Source organism: Malaya genurostris, chromosome 3 (genome assembly GCF_030247185.1).
Source record: "Malaya genurostris strain Urasoe2022 chromosome 3, Malgen_1.1, whole genome shotgun sequence".
NCBI classification, from domain to species: domain Eukaryota; kingdom Metazoa; phylum Arthropoda; class Insecta; order Diptera; family Culicidae; genus Malaya; species Malaya genurostris.
In genome coordinates, this window is record NC_080572.1 from 62,789,527 (window position 1) to 62,810,633 (window position 21,107).

Consider the following 21,107-nt stretch of genomic DNA (forward strand, 5'->3'; position numbering starts at 1 on the left):
AAAATATCCCAACGATTCTTTTGAAGAAAGTGAAAATACTTTCCCATTAATTTTTTCTCAATTTCAATGGGTTAAAAAATATTCTGTATTTCAATGTTGCCCAGAAATGTTCAAAATTTGTTCAACGCGCATTTGAGTACCAAAGGAATTGTGCTATTTGATATTTTCCATGTATTTGCAATGTTTATTTATTTGTATTTGTATTGCAATAGCGCACTGGATGAAACTTTTGTGCTTATTTATTTTTTGCATTTCTTGTGTATTTAGTGAAATGCGTTTTATACTCAGTTTGGATGATAGTGAATTGCCCTTCGATTAGTCATAAAAGAAGACGAAAAGAAAAAGATTATATATATATATATATATATATATATATATATATATATATATATATATATATATATATATATATATATATATATATATATATATATATATATATATATATATATATATATATATATATATATATATATATATATATATATATCATCAATCCAATTGTGTACCTCGGCGAATGACCGTAAGGTTGAAACCGAGGGTAAATAAAGCAACATAATAATAATAATAATCCAATTGTGTCTGCATTTTTCCACAAAACAAAGCGTTTGCGGCTTTCAGTATTACAACTGAACATTGAAACAATAAGAGAAGCGTTCAATCCTCATATTAAGCAGTATTATCGGATTGATGAGCAGTTTTTTTGACAATTTTTTCGTCAATTCAATGACGTCACCACTACATGATCAAAAGTATTTTCAATACTCTTTGTATTGACAATAATATTGTCTCGTGTAAGGGCCGCTATATTCGTCATATTTCACCAGCAATTTTTTATTCAACGTTGATTTTGGAAGAGAGCTTATTGGCCTTCATCCCAAAATAGAATGTGCGATTACCCTCCATTCGACAACAATTCGACCTTTTTGATTTAATACAGTAGCACATTTTTAATTTTTAACACTGCCACTACCTTGTTCCCATTTATTGGAATGTCTGACGCGCACCACGTATAGTTGTGTGCGTGCCATCGTTCAAGAGCGACGACAAAAATAATCAAAACGTCAAAATTTTCACTACTCTAGTGGATTTCGGAATCGAAGATACTTTTGCTCTCTGGTACAACTCGTGAAAATTGTTATTTTTTCTTTCAATCAAAGACTTTTGCGCTTCAAAACATGTGACAAAAGAAGCGATAGAGTTCAGACATTTGTCGGAGTGAAGCATTGTGTCGAAAATCGGGTTTTGAAGTAACGAAAAGTGGATTTTTCCGCATGTATCCAGGCCACCACGGTATGTGAACTTGAATAATAATAACACAATTTGTGGAGTTGCTCTAGAAGAAGCCACCATCAGCAGAAAACAGTACGATGAAAGTTGTGCAGAAGTAAGAAGGGCAGTGCGAACAACCCGGACAAAGCAACGGAAGGAGAAAAGGAAAATCTTTCCTGCTGTCAAATTGTTGCAAAAATAGTTTATCGATTAATCGTCGCGTGTGTCACTTTTTTGCACAGTTTCTCTAGCTTTCCTCCAAAATGGAAAACTAGGGTACTGTTTCTTAAAATCTAGTGCAGTGCTGGTGAAGAGTCCGGATGGAAATTCCGACTTCCGTGTGTTGTTCTTCGGAGTGACGTAAAGTTTTCTAAGAGTTTCCAGGATTTTCCGGTCCGTTCCGGATTCTGTTCTTCTTCATGGTGAAGCTGACTCATTAGCATTGTAGAACAGAGACTGCAAAAGGGTAAAAATCTCAACAACAGCAGTGATTTATCGATCCGTACAAACTACAGTCACTATCAGCAAATCAATCGAAGAGTTCAGAGCCACTCCAACCTCCCCTCCGTCCCCCATCAATCGGTACTTCCAACATACGCATTGTGCGAATCGAAGGTTTCTCCGCATTGCTGAGATGCAGCGTCGATAAGCGGAAAGCCGAAGAAGTCAGAATTTCATCCAAAGTAAGTAGTAGTTGTAACGAGCTTGGCTGCTTTATGTTGCTTGTGCTAGTTTTATTATTGTTCTGATATATGCTAGGGGCTCCGCTCGTTCTTGACAGAGTCGAGAATTCATTTATTTTCGCGATCGCAACTTACAAAGATGTCCCTGAATCTTCCGTGGATGGTATGATGGAGCAGGTTTTCAAAGTATCTGCCTGTAACCGGATCGGGACCAGGTTCTGAATAACGTGTATCGTTTTGGCATTAATGCTTACATAATTAATTGTTTCAAGTTGTACACACATCAGAATTTTTGGTTTCACAAAATGTAGAATAGTCGTTTGAGACAAAAAGATAAAATTCAGATGAATTGCATAGCATAGTTTTGAATTCAACTCATGGAAGACCAGCAAGGTTCGAATTGGTCGAACTCGTAAAGCCTCCAGTGCTAGTACAGCTGATGCTACCGAAGTGCCAGTTTCATTCAATATTGTTTAGACTAGCAATAGTGCCATGCCGACACACAAACCATGTCAGAGCATGTTCGGTCGTGTTTAAACAAAACCAAGCACGAGGACATGTAAATACATGAGCCGGGAACATTAGGAAATTCACAGATCACATGCCTGCTACCCACAAAAGCAACGTCAGTTCTTCCATCAGTTGTCGTTCGCATCTATTGTCATTTCACCCTGAACTAACGACGCGACCTGCGACGACAACGACGAGCAAAGCGTCGGTTGGCGCTATCAAATTACCAATAAACAAAAGATAATATAGAATTTTCTATAACTGGGTTTCTCTTTTCATATTTTCCGTCCACCATCAATGGCCGAGCTGACTGAAGACAGCTGGCAATATTTAATTGATTTCGCTGCCCCCCCTAACAGATTGGTTAAACAATCAACATTTGTCCATTCGTTGCCGCTTGTGCATCCCAGATACGATATATCTGGTGAGATATTGACGAGACGAGAGTGACGTACGAAAGTCACGCGCATGCTTTACATACCTGAGTGAGTTTGCTTGCGTCGTTATCAACGTTTTTGAGTTTTTCGATCATCATATTATGCAATGGCGCCATTTCGGGTGTACCGTTGTATGGAGAGTCTGGTAAATGTTCTAGGCAACAATTTCATTTTGCTGCTTGTGTGATTATTCGTTCCGAATCGAAAACAATCAACCAGAATGCAACGATGAATCATGCGACGAAACTTCCCGGCAGTGGGAACAGCTTTCCGATAGTTGAGTATTAAAACTTAAATCGTTGCAAGTTCTCTGACAAACCGCCCGCTTCCAATAGACCTGTGCATCGTTTGTGTGACTAATAATCTGTAGTTCCATCACGTTGTGCTGCGGTTATTTGTTTGGAACAAATTCCGAATAAAGTAATACACAGAAAAGAAAAAAAAACGCGTCGGTGAAGTGGTCTTTTCTCGTTATGGTGATGGGCAAAAGAAAAGGTATTCAACGCTGTAATGGGGATCCTTGTGCAGCTTGATGTCTTGCGAATTCAAAAATTTCTGATCTATAAACTCAATTTTTATTCAATATTTTATGTCATTAGGAAATTCCCTCCCTTTGGTTGGTGGGCTTGACGGTATTGCAAACATCATCACATACAATCAATTAGCGTTACAATTTGATAAAGATATGCGTTACAGTTTTTAGTTTCATAATTGAATTAAATGAATAATATATGGAACGACTTGAATAAGATGTTGATTGCATTACGCTCCAACATCCGGGGTTGGAGAGGCCGGTAGGGCTTAACTGAGCTCTTTTTTATGTTTTATTTTCATACTACCGGCCCTTATTACCAGTGTGAAGTGAAAATTAAGTAGAGTAAACGTATCCCAATTGGGTTTCACACGATGACAATAAATGAACGGTAAATCGAATCCATCTTTGACGTTTATTGGTGGTTTGTGTACCATGGAATACTGTGGAATGAAATAGAATATTGTAGAATATAATAAAATAATAATGACCGAACCAATGAGCAAACCACTGATAGCTGTCAAACGATGTTCATCCAGTTTATATTGTGAGGATGTATCGTTTGGGACCTGATGGGTGAGATGATGTGTGAATGAAATGTAAGAGTGAGTGCATGCAAGAACGGTAATAAAGGCCACCGTTTCAGCTCAGGACTAACGATCGACCAATAGAAGAGATAGAAATTGGGTAACGGTACCCCCATTCATCTCAAATCCATTAGTCATTTCATGTACGAAAACCATTAGTTAGAGTGAGATCTGTTATCTCTGTTTGATAGATTAATTTCAAGAATAACATGAAATCTGGAGCATTTTTTTTGTTCGTTAAAACAGCAGTATTGAATCATTTCTGAACTACTTTTGTGTGCCATTGCTTCTTACAGACGAGGCAAAGATTTTGTATTCGATTTTATCTCAATAAATTTATTGAAAGTCGAGTAATCGGTAAAATAACATGGTGACTCTATTAATGAGATGACTATTGGCACACAAATTTTAGTTAGAATCTATTAGAATAGAAATAGTAACTCAATGTTGTGATGCTTGCTTGTGGAATACATGTAGGTATGTATGCATGTGTGTATGCGTATGTGCCTGTGTGTATGTATGTGTTTTTGTGTGTACAACATACATTATACCGTTCCCTCGGGTGTGTTGTATAAAATTGGTTGTGACACATTTCGATTGCGAGTCAGTGTACCAGATGTTCAAAAGTGCCTGAGCGGATGGTAATATACTGTCAAGAATCAACCGAAGATAACGAAATGTGAACATGCTGTAGCAATACTATTAAACCCAAGTGTTATTATCATTTAAATAAAAACGCATGTCCTCAGTTCTTATCCGTCAAACCATGATGAGCTGCTCTACAAAGATCAATGAAACACTAATTTTTTTTTTTTTTTTTTTTTTGGAAACGGATGACTGGATGAGGAACAAGAAATACGAAAATGCTGAAAGAATTAGAAAGGAATATTGGTAAGAATATAAACACCATTGCATACAACTAACTTTTACATTTAAGGAAGCAACATAACATGCCAGCAAAAGTACGGAGTGAAAAAAGACAACAAAAGACACGAATCACAGCTGAATAGAACACTGGAATTAAGGTAAAACAGAATACAAACTATGAACAAAGGTAAGAAAACCAACATGAAGAAATAATAGAAACTGCTGGGTAACAATGTAATTTCCTCATATTGAAAGAGGCGTTTATATGGCGCGCATGCGCTAATTCGGCCTGATACAAAATAACGGGGAGGGCAATACATTTTGGACAGGGCTGTAAAAAGCTGATTGGAACCCTTTCCCCACCAAAATGTAATATAAGGAAACTATAAGGAATATTTTATGTCATTAGGAAATTATTGCGAATCCTGATTAACAAACAAAAAATTTCCGGCTATGGTTGCAAAGACATAACGCGTCGCTCAGTTCCAGTATCAACATATCAATTCAGCATTGAATCAATTGCGAGACGTTCGCAGAGCCACTTTATCTTCGAAGATGTTTGATTGCATCATCCTGCTGCTGGTCGTTTGCATTGGACCAGAGTGGACAACGACGGGGAACATTATCCAAAATCAGCCCTTATAATAACTCCACATGTTATCTAAAGTAATGTAAAAATTACTTGTTTACAAATTGGAAATAAAACCAATCAGTTTAGTGCAAATCTAAATTATTTTGATTTGCAGTGCGAACAAAGCCAGCATTTGACTGCTTTGCGTTCGAATCCTCCGAGCAGTGTTTAAAATCGTAGAGAATTCCACAATTTGGCCCTTCGGTGTGCAGAAATGAATCCCGTATAGCATTTTGATAGTTTCTTTCACTGAAATTTGCAAATCCAAAATGAAATAATCGACATCAAAATTCTGTATGTTGCTATTTATTTTATTCTCATTTGTTTCGCGTTATTCCATTGTGTGGTAGAATATATTTGGCGCCAATCAGTCAATCTTTAGTATAAATGCACCGTTACGATTCTGGAAGCGAAGCAGTAAAAGTTGCGAAATTTTCACAATGAACTGATACGAACGATTATCATATTTATTTGTATTCACGTCCTCCAGTTACGTCTATAACATTACTCGTCCGACTTTTTTTTCCAAAGTTCGATTTTATGCATTGGACGAATAGAGCGTGGTGCATTCTCAGTGTTTGCACGACCACGTTTGAATTCTGTATTTCAATCAATAACGGTTGATTTGCTTAGAGTAGAACATGAAGGATGGACGCACTTTGATTTCGCTGTAAATAATTCACAAGTGTTAGATATTCAAATTTTATTCGATATACTGATAATATTAGACTACAACAACAGAATATTATTCTCAACATTTGCTACTTAGCCATTGTAGACTAACTGGCGCACCTTCTTGCGAACGTTCCTCATTAAATTCCGTACAGACTTCATCGCGACAAGTTTAGACAATTTTTTCTAATCTTTTTCAAACTGTTGAATGGTTTCGGCTGCCGAGACATATTTCCTAAGATGTGCCTTCGTTAATGCCCAAAACTCCTCAATTTGTCGAAGTTGTGGGCAATTTGGTAGATTCATGTCTCTTGGGACGAAAGTGACATTTTTGGTAGTATACCATTCTACCGTTGATTTCGAGTAGTGGCAAGAAGCAAGATCTAGCCAGAAGACAACAGGATCCTTGTGGCTTCGAATCATGGGTAGAAGTCGTTTTTGTAAACATTCCTGGATGTATATTTCGCTGTTCATTGAAGCAGTGGTGATGAAAATTTTCGAAATCTTACCCCAGCTACAAATTGCTTACCAGACCATAGCTTTCTTACCAAATTTTTCGACTTCAATCGATGTCTCGGACTGGCTTAACACTTGCCCTTCTCGCACCGTATAATGTTGTGGTCCCGGCAAGGATTTGTAATCGAGTTTCACGTAGGTTTCGTCGTCCATGATTATGCAATTCAAATTTCCAGCTTTGGACTACGTTTTGGTTGTTTCTGCTTCTTATAGTTTCGAAGCTTCAAACGTTCTTTAGCACGAAGAACATTTGACTTCGAAGTGCCCACATCCCGAACTGAAACCTTCTTCTTTTGCTCGAACGCTTTCAGTATACGTTTATCCAACTGAGGGTTAGCAGGACCTTTTTTTTTCGACCCGTTTTCGGTTTATCCTCAAAGGTGTTATCCTCACCGAACTTCCTGATTGCATTTCGCACGGCTTTTTCACTTACTCCTTCCATTTTTGCTATTTTTCTCATTGACAGTCCGCGTTCTGTGCACCATTTGTACACAATTTTTCGACGTTGTTCTGCTGAAAGTCCACGCATTTCGAAACAAACTAATGAAAACGAATAAACAACTGCACAAGTGGTTGGAGAAGAGTGTAAACCACAGGACGCAGCCATAAAAATTGACAGATTCTAAACCATTGCGAAATGGAAGCAGTTTTTGGTTGCGTCCATACTTTCTGGGACAGTCTTTAGTGGTTTTTTCTTCATCAAACTTTCTTGTTTCTATTCCAGGGTCAATGAAAAGTATTTCGCAAAATTGCAAAATGCAATATTTCATCAATGATTTTAAAGGCTAGTCGTGAACGAATGATGGGGGCTCAACACAAATCACATCATAACCTTAACATGGTCCATTAATTCTTATTCGTTCGCATCGAAGTGTGGCTTTAATAAATTAGGTTTAATAGTTTGAAGTATTAGTATTTTAAAACTTCATCCTAGGTTTGGATATAATCGGATCAGCCCTATTTTTGATCAGTTGAGTGAAAGTGCATTTCGTTAGGGGCTGGGGTCCACTAGGAGATTGATAGTACCTATTAGCTCTCTCCGGACAGTACCAGCCTAGATGCCGTGTGGAATCCGGCAGAAAAAAATGAACCAAGAATAGATCCACTGGGTTGCTGCTTCCATGTCGTAAAAGGCGACAATTGCAGGAGTTTCTTTTTCCTTTCAGCTATCAGATATTTTCAATTGTCTGATTACTCTATTTTACTAAATTATCTCTTCATTCAACCTATCAATTTCCGTCTAGCTTCGGAGAAAAGTTTTGTTTGGAATGTTTTCTTCTTCCATGTTATTGATTTTCTTTTAGGATTATAAATTGAATGTCAATAATCAACTTGCGCAAATTCGTTGATATTACAAAGTTAACAACAGAGATAACATATATCGGTATATTGAATACACAGTAAAAAACACTTGATATTAATATTTCAAATAATAAATTAATATTTTTCTCGGTAGCCGGCTGACCAGATCAACCAATATAACCAATTAATAATTTTAATAAATAAAATAATAAATCAGAAATAATAAAGAATCAAGACGCGTGTGAAATCTGTTGACCTTTATTTGGTCATTTAAAATGATTTTATAACAACTGTTTAGAGCATGTCAATGCAATGAATCAACTACTTTGTCTAAATCCTATTCACTCGTTTATTTTGTATCACCTAATTTTATTTAAGAAAAATAGGGAAGGTTTTATTCTTTACGCGATAGTATTGCAAATTTTTCTTCAGTTTCCTTGAATAAGAGCTGTTAATCAAGACTTCCCGGGACTTTAATATAGGATATTGTTGAAACGTTCACTCGGGAAGTCATTGAGTGGTGCATCCGAGCATCTTGAAACCGGAACATACTGAGTGGCGCGCGAATAATACCAATACTGAAATTTTTACTAACAAATATCTTTCTCCCGTGACACTTGTGGAGTGCGCAGTAGTATATACGGCCTCTAGTAACAACAAGTGTTGGTCTAACATCCCTTCCCATTCCTTAGACGATCTACGTTCGGGCCTGGCTGGCGCCGGTACTGATCAATGAATTCTGGGATTACTAGAAGATGTACATTGAAGGATGATTTACCAGTCCCAGGTTGGATCATCTAGAAATTCCCTGTACAATTTCAGCTAATCCCGATCAGTAACGGAGTAGCAACCAGGGGTGGTCGCTCAAGCTCAAGTTGAGTGAAAGTGCATTCCGCTGCTTTTATTGTCGGACCATAGAATTGTTCAAATTACGGTGGAGCTTTTAGATGTGTTTCGATAATCCTTCGACGGTTCGGTGCAAACCCTGTTTCATTGGCATTGTTAAGAAATATGAATCGAACAATAAATCTAACGGAACTATTCCAACGAATATAGGTTAGCTCCTCCATACTATAATAAAGATTGAGAGAGTAGTCAAATGCGCAGTATTCGCACAGTCCTGATTTCAACCGGACAAAGTTGACAATAAGTTGAATCATTCGCCATTCGGTTCTCTCTCTCTTGTTCGTTGTAATAAAATAACAAACATTACAGACTATCAGCCAAGCACGCGTCCTTATCAACTACGGTGTAGTTGTTTGTAACCTCCACTTTGGTAGTAAAGCTGTGCCTTCCTAACCTTCCCCCCACCCCTCCGTCCCAGCCCGAGAGCCAGACACAGATGTGCGACGCAGTAAAACAAGGCATCTCTACCCCGCTGGGGAAGAAGATGGCTGCTGTTAACCCTGGCGGGGGTGAGGACTGGCAGGTTTTAAGCGCCATAAAAGCAGCATCCATCCGAGTTAAACGGTAAATTGTATGAGTGAAAAGAGCCGCCAGTTGGTGAATGAATGGAGTGAGATGATGCCAGTTTCTGTGTTTTCATCATAACGTGTAATCATCATGAGGCCGTTTATTTCGTTTCTATTTTAAGACACGCTAGATGCCACACGCTTGACGTCTGCGGTTGCAAAGTTTTGTATAACAATCAAAACAACGCAGCAATGCGACCGATGGAACGGTATACTGTTAGTTGAAGATTTTTCACGTGTTTGTAGGCCTACGACCTTAATTCACAAACAACCGGACAACGGTGTAGATTACTGACGGTGGTTCTACAATGTTGTCATTTCGCTTCCGAATTCAACCAAGCCAAGCCAACCTTGAAGAATGCTGTACTGTCTAAGCGTTGGGAAACCTTATCTCATGCAGTGCGAAATTCCTTTCGATAAAACAATTTTATCTAGCATTTCTTAGAACGATAACTGGGCAATAGATTCGGGGACTTCCCGTAGCAAAGACGCCACCCAAATATATATTATCGGTGCGCACCACCGCGAATCAGGCTAATTAATGGCTGGCACATAAAGCACTCTGGTTGGCTAAGTTTCGTCGAGTGGCATTTCCGTTTGACCATTGCTTCCGATTAGTTTTTTTTACCACGAATCGACCGTAGCTCGCGGGAGGATGCAGAGGCGGCCATCCATTAAATTCCATCCCAATTACACTTTCACTTGCAACTACACCGTGGAGGAAGTACAAGAATAGGAAAGCAATGCCGTGCTCCAGTCACATACGGGAAACGCAACCGGTTCGATGTGTAGGAGTTGTTACGTACCGGCATCGAACGCCCACCTGGATTTTTAGGGTCGCCCAGCTTGTTAACCCGGAATGAGTGTTAATTTTTTTTTCTTCTCTCCTGTGGGGTAGAACCCTTTCAGTCATGGCTGACGTTGTCTTGGATGATTTTTTGTGACTTATTTATAATATAGAAAGGCTATGCAATCGCTGTGACAACCGACTTTACAACCGAGGCCCGAAGGGCCGAGTGTCATATACCTTAATTGAATCAGTTCGTCGAAATCACAAAATGTGTGTGTGTGTGTGTGTGTGTGCGTGCGTGTGTGCCAAATAATGTCAGTCAATTATCTCAGAGATAGCAGAACCGATTTTCACAAACTTAGATTCAAATGAAAGGTCTTAAGGTCCCATACAAAGTTCCTGGGTTTCATTTGGATCCGACTTCCGGTTCCGGAATTACAGGGTGATATGCACCAAAACAAAGAAAAATATAGTCACACACGTTTCTCAGAGATGGCTGAACCAAATTTCATAAACTTAGATTCGAATGAAAGCTCTTATGGCCTCATACAACTTTCTTTTATTTCATTTGGATCCAACTTCCGGTTTCGAAATTACCAGGCAATATGCGCACTCAATTTTCTCGGAAATTTCTTAACCGATTTTCACAAACTAAGAAGCAAAAAAAGGTCTTGAAATTCTTAATAAAGTCCCCGAAAAAATGAACTGACATCCGACTTCCGGTTCCGGTATTACAGTGCGATTAGTGAAAATTTTCAATTTCATGAATATTTTTTCACAAGCGATAGCGAAACGAGGTGCACATTTTTATAAAAACTTAGTGCTAAATTCATCTAGTTGGCAGATCTTGTTAGTTATGGCGTTTTCGTTTCTAATTTGCACTACACCGGTGCAGTGCTACACTGAGGCATGAATAAACGTGCTACACTGAGGCACGAATAAAAATTTTTAGTTTGTTGACAAAATCTGTCTTAATAGTCTTTGTAATCATGATATGTTTCGAGACTTAGATTTCGCTCGATAATAACTATTCAACAAACCATAGATTGTTAAATTATTTCCATTTTCCGGGAGGATATCGATATTTTTGCTCAAGCGACTTTTCTTCCTATACCAGCAGTATGATAATGCGATGGTTGGGAGCAAAGCGAAACACTTTCCGATTTTAGCACGGTCAAGTTTTGGCAACATAATCGGTCGAAGATGACATATGTATTAGAAAGATGGCAGTATTTCCGATTTCAAAGTAATTTCATATTTATATTGATTTAAACTGTTTACAGCAATGATGGCTGAAAGAACAAAACTTGTTACACACATAACACATGGATCAATAAGTCCCGAGACTAAAGCAGAGATGGCGCTCGTAGTAAACCAGTAACCACGTTTTCTAGAGTACTAACCTTTGCTTGAAACGGGTCAAAATTTTAAGTCGATCCGACCAGAAACAGCTGAGTTATCGAGGTTGGAGTAAAGTCGTTTTGTAGTTTGTTAAAAAAATGGAAAATACCGAGTTTCGTGTTTTGATAAAACATTGTTTTTTAATGGGTAAAAACACCGTGCAAGCGAAACAATGGATTGAAAAATGTTATCCGGACTTTTGTCCATCAAAAGCAACGATTAGTCGGTGGTTCGCCGAGTTTAAACATGGTCGTACCGACACAAATGACGCGGAACGCTCGGGTAGACCTGTGGAAGCCGTTACACCGAAAAATGTGAGTGAAGTGACAAAAATTATAATGAAAGATCGTAAAGTGATGCTCCGTGAGATTGCTGAGATGACACAGATATCATATGGAACTAGCCAGATTTACCCCCCAGTGACTACTGGCTCTTTGCTGATCTTAAAAAATGCTCCAGGGAAAAAGATTTGGCTCAAATGAGGCTGAAGCTTATTTTGAAGCGAAAGATAAATTTTTTTATAAACATGGTATTGAAAAATTGGAAAAACGTTGGAACCATTATATCACCCTGAAAGGTGATTATGTTGATGAATAAAAAAAAAATTTGCCAAAAAAAATGTTGTTTCCATTGTTAGTCTCGGGACTTATTGATCCATGTGTTATACCATTCGAATTAGTTCGTCGATTTCAGCAAATGTGTGTGAAGATTTTAATAGTCGATGTGGTTTGAAGATTTTAATAGTCGATGGCCAAATAAAGTTATTTATGTTTTACCAGTATCAGTACCCCGAAATTTTATTTGGAATGCACTACGAATTCTCAGAAATGGAAGCAACACATCAAATGAAATGTTTTACAATACCTTATGTGAATCTAACTGACTTCGGCTACACAGATTTCCGAATGGCGGTATCAAAAGCTTCGGGAATAGCTCAATCGTTTTCTCGAAGAAAAACACATCGAATTTCATAAACAAAAAAAAACAGTTAAAAGACTAATGGCTCCATACAAAATTGATGAATTTTAACCGATTCCGAATGTCAATTCTGGAAATACAGGGTCCGACTTGCAGTACCAAAATTACGGGGTAATGAGTGATTGAAATTTCAAACTGTCATTTGAAACGACGATCATCAGAATAATTTCATGAAACCTAAATATACCGAAGAATATTCATGCAAAAATCACATGTGGATTGATAACAAAAGGTATCATCTCACTGTTAGTTGGATAAAGCTCGTTTTTTTTGTCGATTTATCAGGTGTACAACTTTGCTTCCACCGTTTTCCGATAGGTGGCTGTACCGGCTGAGGCTGGTCAAAATACATAGATGATAATGCCTTTAAAGTGAGTGTGTACAGTGCCTAACGAATTGTCATCGCCGTTTCAGTGACAGTTGTTCTTGTTTTCGTATTATTCACGCTCGAAAATTTCTGTTTGTGTACCCAGTTCTCGCCATTTGCGGGAAGTTTTACTTTTCTGTTACAATTCGCAAAAAAATGCAGCTAAAGCGCATTGAATGCTCTCAGAAACTTACGGTGATGCTGCTCTGAGTAAAAGAACGTGGTTTCAACGTTTTAAAAATGGTGATTTCGATGTGGAAGAAAAACATGGTGGTGGAAAAGAAGAAAACTTCAAAGATGAACAACTAGAAGCATTGCTTGATGAAGAGCTCTTAAAACCGAGTGAAACCATCACAGGAGATCGCTACCGAACGCAACTGATGCGCCTTAGTCGCGCGCTAAAAGATAAGCAGCCACAATATCAAGAGCGATATGACAAAGTCACCTTCCAGCACGACAATGCTCGGCCTCACATCGCCAAAGTGGTCAAAAAGTACCTGGAAACGCTGAAATTGGAAGTCTTGCCCCACCCGCCGTATTCCCCAGATGTCGTCCCTTCTGACTTCCACTTATTCCGTTCGATGGCACACGGCCTGACAGATCAACATTTTCAATTCTTCGAAGAGTTGGAAAAATGGATTGCTTCATGGATAGCGTCAAAAGAGGACTCCTTTTTTTCGAGCCAGGTGGAATTATGACTGAGATTGCAATTGACTTGAAGTCCCGTCAAAACCCGTGATCACCGAATGAATTTTGCTTGTGGCGCTTGAAACTAACAATAACGATTTATTCTTTTGAAATAGTGAATAGGATATTTAGTTTGCTTATACAAAGGTAATAGAATTGCTGGTGAAACCGACTGTTGATCGGAGCTCCGCAGACGCAGTGTTATATACCATTCGACTCAGCTCGACGTGATCGGAAAATGTCTGTTTATGTATGTACAGGGCGTCCCATGAAAAATTTCGAATTTAAAAATGCAATAATAAAAAAACGGTTTGATAGCTTTCAATGATTATACATTTATTTGCAAGGTTTATTCATGAAATTTATTTATGAAGAAAAATTGGTTCCAACAGGACGGTGCTACGTGCCACACAGCCAACGAAACAATCAATGTGCTGCGAACAATTTTTGAAAATCAAAAATTCAGCAAAAATGGTGATGTGCCTCTGAGAAACTGCGATTTGACGCCGCTGGATTATTTTCCTTGGGGAGCGGTTAAATAATTGAAGACCACAAGCACAAAATTCAAGTTGCTGTGACATGAGGCCAGAAACAATTGAAAATGTACGCAAAAATGTGATGGATCGGATTTACTACTGCCAAGCTAGCCGTGGGGGTCATTTGAATGAAATTATTTTTCATAAAAAATTCATGAATCAACCAATCAAAGTTTGGGTTGTGAATCACAGGGTGGCAAGTGACCGAGGAAACCGGTAAAAAGTCGAGAATCTAGTTTCACCGGGAAATAGTCGGGAATTTTAGTGAAAATGTAATGTCATTTTGAGACAATAATTGTGTTATGCTCACATTTCTGTGGAAGGACTCACAAAATTGGAAAAGTTGTTGACTTTGATATTATCCACCGTTTGCAGGGAGTATTTGGCTTGGGTCGAGACGAACGGTTTGTTGTCAGACACTCGGTTAGGCTTCCGTAGAAATAAAGGGATGAATGATTGCCTTGCATCGCGGTTTCAGTGGACCCAAAGCTGTTGATCTGCAAAAACCATTGCAAGAAACCTTAGATAACTTGTCCGTTTGGGCTGTTCATCTGGGTATCTCTTAGCTAAAATTTTTAACAGGTGCTGGGAGCTTGGCTACTTCCCTTCAATGTGGAAGTTATCCCAGTTCTGGAACTGGGGAAAGATCCTTCCTTTTCCAAGAGCTATCGGCCCATCAGCTTACTCTCTGCCCTACCTAAGCTGTTTGAAAAGTCAACACAAAGGCGAAGATCAGTTTGGGTTCCGGAAAGAAAGCTCCGGAATCTACCAACTCAAAAGAGTTAACAACGCCATCCAGCAAAACAAATCAGTGTCCAAAACGACTGCCATGGCAATATTGGATATTGAAAAGGCATACGACAATGTGTGGCACGATGACCTGGTGTTTAAATTGCATCGGCATAATTTTCCCATGCATCTTATTAAAATGATCAAAAATTATCTTGCAGATAGAGCATTCCAGGTTTCTCTGAATAATGCACTTTTAGAAAGATTTCCTATTCCTGCTGGTGCACCCCAAGGAAGTATCCTAGGTCCCATCCTACACAACATTCTTACATCAGACCTCTTCCGGGTGGTGGTGTTCTGTCACAATTTGCTGATGATACTACCATTCTTTGCAAAGGTCGTGTCATTAATGCTCTGGAGAATAAACTACATACAGGTCTGGACGCTCTAACTGAATATTTTACATGCTGGAAAATTGTGATCAATGCAGCAAAAACTCAGGTCATCTTGTTTCCATATTCAAGATCTCCAAAACTTGTTCCATCAGACGAATGCCAAATAAGATTCGGTGATAAGGTTATCCAATGGTCCGACGAAGCTATCTATCAAGGGCTCACCGTTGACAGACATCTGATATGCAGGTCACATGTTGACAAAATCGTTCAAAAATGCAGCATACTCATTAGGTCTCTGTATTCGCTGATTTGTAGAACGTCTAAACTGTGCCTGAAGAATCAGATGGCTGTCTATAAACAAATCATCTACCCGCAATTGAATGCGCAGTCCCTGTTTGGCGGGACTGTGCACGAACGCACAAACTTAGGATTCAGCGCATTCAAAGTAAGATCTTAAATATGATTCTAAATCTACCCCCTTGGACTAGTGAAGTACATGAGATTGCCTCCCTGGATATACTAGAACAAAATTTCGAACAATACTGCACGGAATCGAAACAGTTATTTTGAGTGATAGTGAAGCTGTGGCAAGTGTGTGTTGTGTAGTGAAAAGTGTTATTATTGAACATTGCTAATTCGCGAGGATAAAAAATATTCCATATTACTCAAAATTAAACGACATCAACGATGCGAAATTGCCGCCACACAAAATTAAATGACATCAACCGATCGAAGCGCCATCTGCATATAATTGTCGGTGTTATCAGATTCATTTGGAATGTGTGAAAATATACAAGTTAATCGTGTATTTCAAACTGAAGATCTAAAATTGGTCTACAGCAAACCCATCCGCGAGTGTTTATTTTATTTTATTTTTTCAGTAGTGGTGTGTCATCTCGCGTTGCTTACAGCAATGCGAATAGAAGAAGCAGGATACTGGTGAGAACGTTCCTTATAGAGATTTTTTCATCTTATTTGCAATCTTTCCATCACTAATAGTACTGTTGTTAAACCGTTTGATTCTACTATGCCACACTTTATTTGCATCCTTCTTCAGTGTATCGTTTTTATAAGTTGCAACCAAGCTTAATTTATGTTCAGGATTCGAAACCAGAATCCTGTTTTAGAATTTCAACTACAGAATTTATTACCAAAATCTGATTTATGAAACTAAATGTTACATCCCAACTCCGAACCTGAGTCGACTTCTGAACCAGAATTAATTTCCTGAATTCAGTTGCAGAATTCATTTCCGGAATTCAAAACATTCATGCTGGAGCTAAATTCAGAACATGGAGTTAGATTTTGGAACTGAATACAGTTCCTTTATAAAAGTTCGGAATTCAAGAATTCAGTTCTAGAGCTAAAAGGATTTTTGAAAATGATTTCAGTTCGTCGCACCTGAATTTTTGCAACTGAATTGTGAGCCTTTTTCAGATTTCGAATTTAATCCCAATTGTATCACTCGGATGATAACGTCAAAATAATCGATAAAAAATTATCCGAACTAGATTAGCTGGAAACCGTAGTTCATTTGTTTTTGATTTGTACGTTCGAATCCACCAGATCCGAAAGGGTCAGTCGAAGCTGCCATAAACTATGTCGCAAACGGCACACTTGACAACAGTGGCAAAGGAAGGCTAGAAACCCATACTGCCGCTAGTGAATGTGGTTCACTTTTTCAAAATCAGCTAGATTTATGGCAGCGGTGGTAACAATATTGATGGCGCAATAATGCACTCACACATATAACGACGCATTGAAATCTCCCGGTCCGACGTGGCGAGGCAAACAGAACGATCCGACAATGAGCCACGGCAGACGGCGCTCGATGAATGGTGGGGCCACCGCCGTAACGGTAGTACGGCTATCCTCTGCCAACGCGATATAGCCAATACAAAACGGTCAAGTCGTTCTATATGTATATACATGTGTACACAGAAAAAACGCCAATCAGAATTCGCAGTACCCAAGGCCGCACTCGACCACCCACACAGCCAGACGGGGATGCGTTTTTATGGTACTTTTATAGATTATTTTGATTTCTTTTTTCATTTCGCACTTATCAGGGTGCTATGATGCACCTGGCAATTAAGTGTTCCTGCTCTCTCTCTGGCATTGGCGATGCGGTGATCTTATTAATCCAGCTCATTGATATTCCCAAATGTTAGCAAACATGCGAAAAATATTGGCCAGGAGCCAACGTTCTATCTGTGTACACGTTCGTGTGCGGGTTAAACAGGGCTAATGATATTTTTCTATTTAGTTTAGACAATTGTTTATTTATGAATCAGTATTGAAGTTTAAAAAAAACAGCCGCAAACAAAACGTACAATAACCTACTGTAGTTTTCTACACTCTCAATGTAATACAGAACAATTTCAGTTTTAGTGCAATCACAGTAAATTAATAGCAGCAATTTGAGTGTATCTGAATTATTCGTATTCAGACGTTCGTTAAAGATTTCTGTTGAAATTTCTCACTATCAAAATATGTCGCTTTTAGCCTTGAACATTTTTTAAGCTTAATTGTTTATAAACAATTTAACGATTCAAATCGAACTACCTTAACACGGACAGATCGATTACTGTTTCGAGCAGCAAGCAAATAACCTTCCAAGCTTGAATTCAAGATGGTTAACTTTCCGTAGTGCTACACGGCCAAGATAATGAACCTATCGAATAATAATCGAACCAGTTTCTCTGACCGATAGCAGCAGTATTGAGTGGTGTCTATTTTTGGGCATCGAACAACTGCACGGACCAAGCGGTTAGCCAAAAGCAAGCCGACTCTTGTAAGGCACTTTTTTCTCTTCCCGTATGGTGTGTAAAGATGAAGTGAAAGAAAGGTAATTTTTTTTGCACTCCATCTTTATCCACGACTCACAGTATTGCTTCGTTCCTTGACTTTGGATTCCATTGAATTTTTAAAACATTTGCGTGTTTTCGGTAAGCTTGGTCATATAAAAAAGTACATCTTCTTGAGCTTTATATTGAAAAAAATCGCTATGATTATTGACTTGAGATGTTCATATAATTTTACCCGAAATGGGTCATCTTTGTGGATTGGGTCGGAATAGAAATAACGACGGACAATTTCCTTAAGCACGATAATATTATTTCCACAAACAAGGTCAACCACAAACGATGTGTTGTTCGACTTACAAAAACTGTAATGAAAGTTTCGCGTAGTACATAGTGTCAAGAGATAAGCTGTTTGTTCGCGGAGAATTAATGCTTCTGAAAGAATTACTGGACAAGTTTTATGAGACAATACGTTGTTAAACGAAAAAATATCAGAGGTAGCAGTACGGAGATTTTTCCGAGGTGCGTAATCAACCGGTAACATAACGATTCCGTCATCGGAATATCGGAAACTATCGAATTTTGAGAAGCTCCTGATCTGACAAACGATTTGCAGATGTGGTGACATAAGTTTTTTTTATTGTATTTTTATTTTATTTTTATATTTTATTTGGGAGTAAGGAAAAGCCCGCTAGAGCTGAAATTTACAATCTCTCTCTCCAGCAGGCATAAAACCTCCTCATCTTTTTATATCAACTGATTACAAAGGTCCAACAGATACATTGCTTAATACTAAGGGCTTAAAGTAAAATTACTCCCGGCGAGGGTCAAGAGTGACTGGACGGTGACGTTGAAGGCCGCATCCTGCTGTTCGTGAGGGTCCGCGGGAAAACCCCCAAGTCACAAACACTCGGCGGGTGTCCCGCATGCTGGACATCAAAAGAGAGTGGCCCTCGGAGAGCGGTGAATAATAGCAATGCAGGAAAGAAAGGAGCGAAAAAGAGAGAAATGAATATTGTAGTAAAAGGAATTACGAAGGGGCGGAAAGGGGGAGGGGGGGGGGGTGTTTCGAAAGAAGTTGAAAGCGGCAAAACATCAAGTTAATTGTCTCAATAGATGGTTCCGAAGAAGATGGTGAACAGGCGGGGGATTGAGAGAGTCGAGCGGATGTTAGGAACAAACTTAATGGTGAATATTATTCTTGGTTGCATAATCGATAGAGAATGGAAGCAGACTTACTAAGGGAGCACTAAACTAAACTTGTGGATTAGATACTAAATTAACCCTAAAGCTAAATCTAGAATTTAAGTATTGGAGATGGAAGGACTGCTTGAGATTTTGTTTAAAAAAATTTTTTTTATGATATTGCGAGACAGTGTAAAATCAAATACAAGAGAACATCGATAGACGACACACACTGGAGAAAGGTTCATTATAGCCATAATTAGTACAAGCGGTTTGAATTCTCAGGAATTGATGAGATCGAAGATTTCGAGAATGAATATTTAAATTCAGTTTGCCTAACAATTCGGGGCAATCAATTTGAGATTGCAACAGATCTGTCACGAATATTACCCTGGAGAGATCTCGGCGAACAGATAACAGGTGTAGATCGATTAGTTTACAGTGTTCCTGATAGCTTGGGAGGTTGTTGGGATCTCTCCAAGGAAGACTACGAAGAGCAAAGTGAAGAAATTTACGCTGAATAGCTTCGATGCGATTGATGTCCAGTTGATAATAGGGGGCCCAAACGACATAAGCGAACCAGTGCGCAATATAGTGCTTGTAAGCAATATATGCTTTTAATTTTTTTTGTGACTTGAAAATAAAACCTAGTGTCTTTAGAATCCAATAGGACTCCCAGATCCTTTACAGTCGATTCTCGCTTGAGGATAGTTCCGGAAATAGCATAGTTAAATACTACGGTTGTGCGTTTGCGAGTAAAAGAGATCTCGGAACATTTAGATGGATTTAATACCATTCTATTGAGGTCGCACCAGTTGGAGAAAATATCCAACTGTTTTTGTAGGAATCTGGCATCTTCGTGATCTTTAATAAGATGGAACAATTTAAAATCGTCGGCGAAAGATAATTTCAAGCATTGCATCGAATGGTTCAAATCGTTCAGATAAAGTAAGAATAAAAAGGGTCCAAGATGACTGCCTTGAGGTACACCCGAGTTAGCTCGAAAATGTGCAGCTGTGCAGTCTTCGATTTTAGTTATCATACTACGACCAATCAGGTACGAATGCAACCAATTCAAAAATGATCCATTGAATCCAAGTCAGCAATGTCAAGTTTAGCAATAACTATTTGGTGATTTATTTTATCAAAAGCAGCGGAGAAGTCTGTATATATGGCGTCAACCTGCTGTCGCGTCTGTAGTGACTGAATTACGTAGGATGTAAAACATACCAGGTTTATAGAAGTGGATCGTTTTTGAAGATACGTAACTAGAGCAGTTGTTGGTAATGAAGTCCAAAACGATTATTTCAAAAAGCTTGGATACAGCACATAATTCATCAATTCCGCGGTAACTTGATATATTGCATTTATCTCCTTTTTTAAATACAGGAAAGATGAACGATTTCTTCCATGAATTAGGAAAAATACCTGAGCGCAAGGAAATATTGAATAATATCATCAAAGGAACCTGTTTTCGTTACTGCCGGAACAATAAACCGTGTGATTCACACGGAAGAGTGCCTTAAGGTCGGAGGACAGAAGGTCACGTGTTGAGTTTTAAATCGACCACGTGGCTCGCTCAATTCCCTTTCCGCATCGTATTTCTCTTGTACTCTCTCGTATATGAGCAAACTGTACCGGGTTGCCAGTATACATTTTATTATTTTGATGAGAAGTTTTATCACATTAATCTATCGTATGGGTTGGACATTACATGGATTCCAATGAACAATGAAAAAATATTCAACTTTCAC

General features: G+C 38.6%; 1 protein-coding gene across 9 annotated transcripts in view; it reads left to right on the forward strand.

The window, feature by feature from the left end:
• The window catches only part of LOC131438714 (serine/threonine-protein kinase WNK1-like), a 77,718-nt gene that overhangs the window by 2,307 nt on the left and 54,304 nt on the right, over positions 1-21,107 (forward strand). For 3 of the 9 annotated variants that reach the window (XM_058608921.1, XM_058608912.1, XM_058608917.1), the window contains exon 2: positions 1,086-1,955. The exons of 1 other annotated variant lie outside the window; for it this stretch is intronic. The gene's annotated coding sequence lies outside the window, so the exon portion shown is untranslated. The remainder of the gene's footprint in view (positions 1-1,085; positions 1,956-21,107) is intronic. 5 more of the 9 variants (XM_058608916.1, XM_058608914.1, XM_058608913.1 and 2 more) reach the window with 5 other exon arrangements.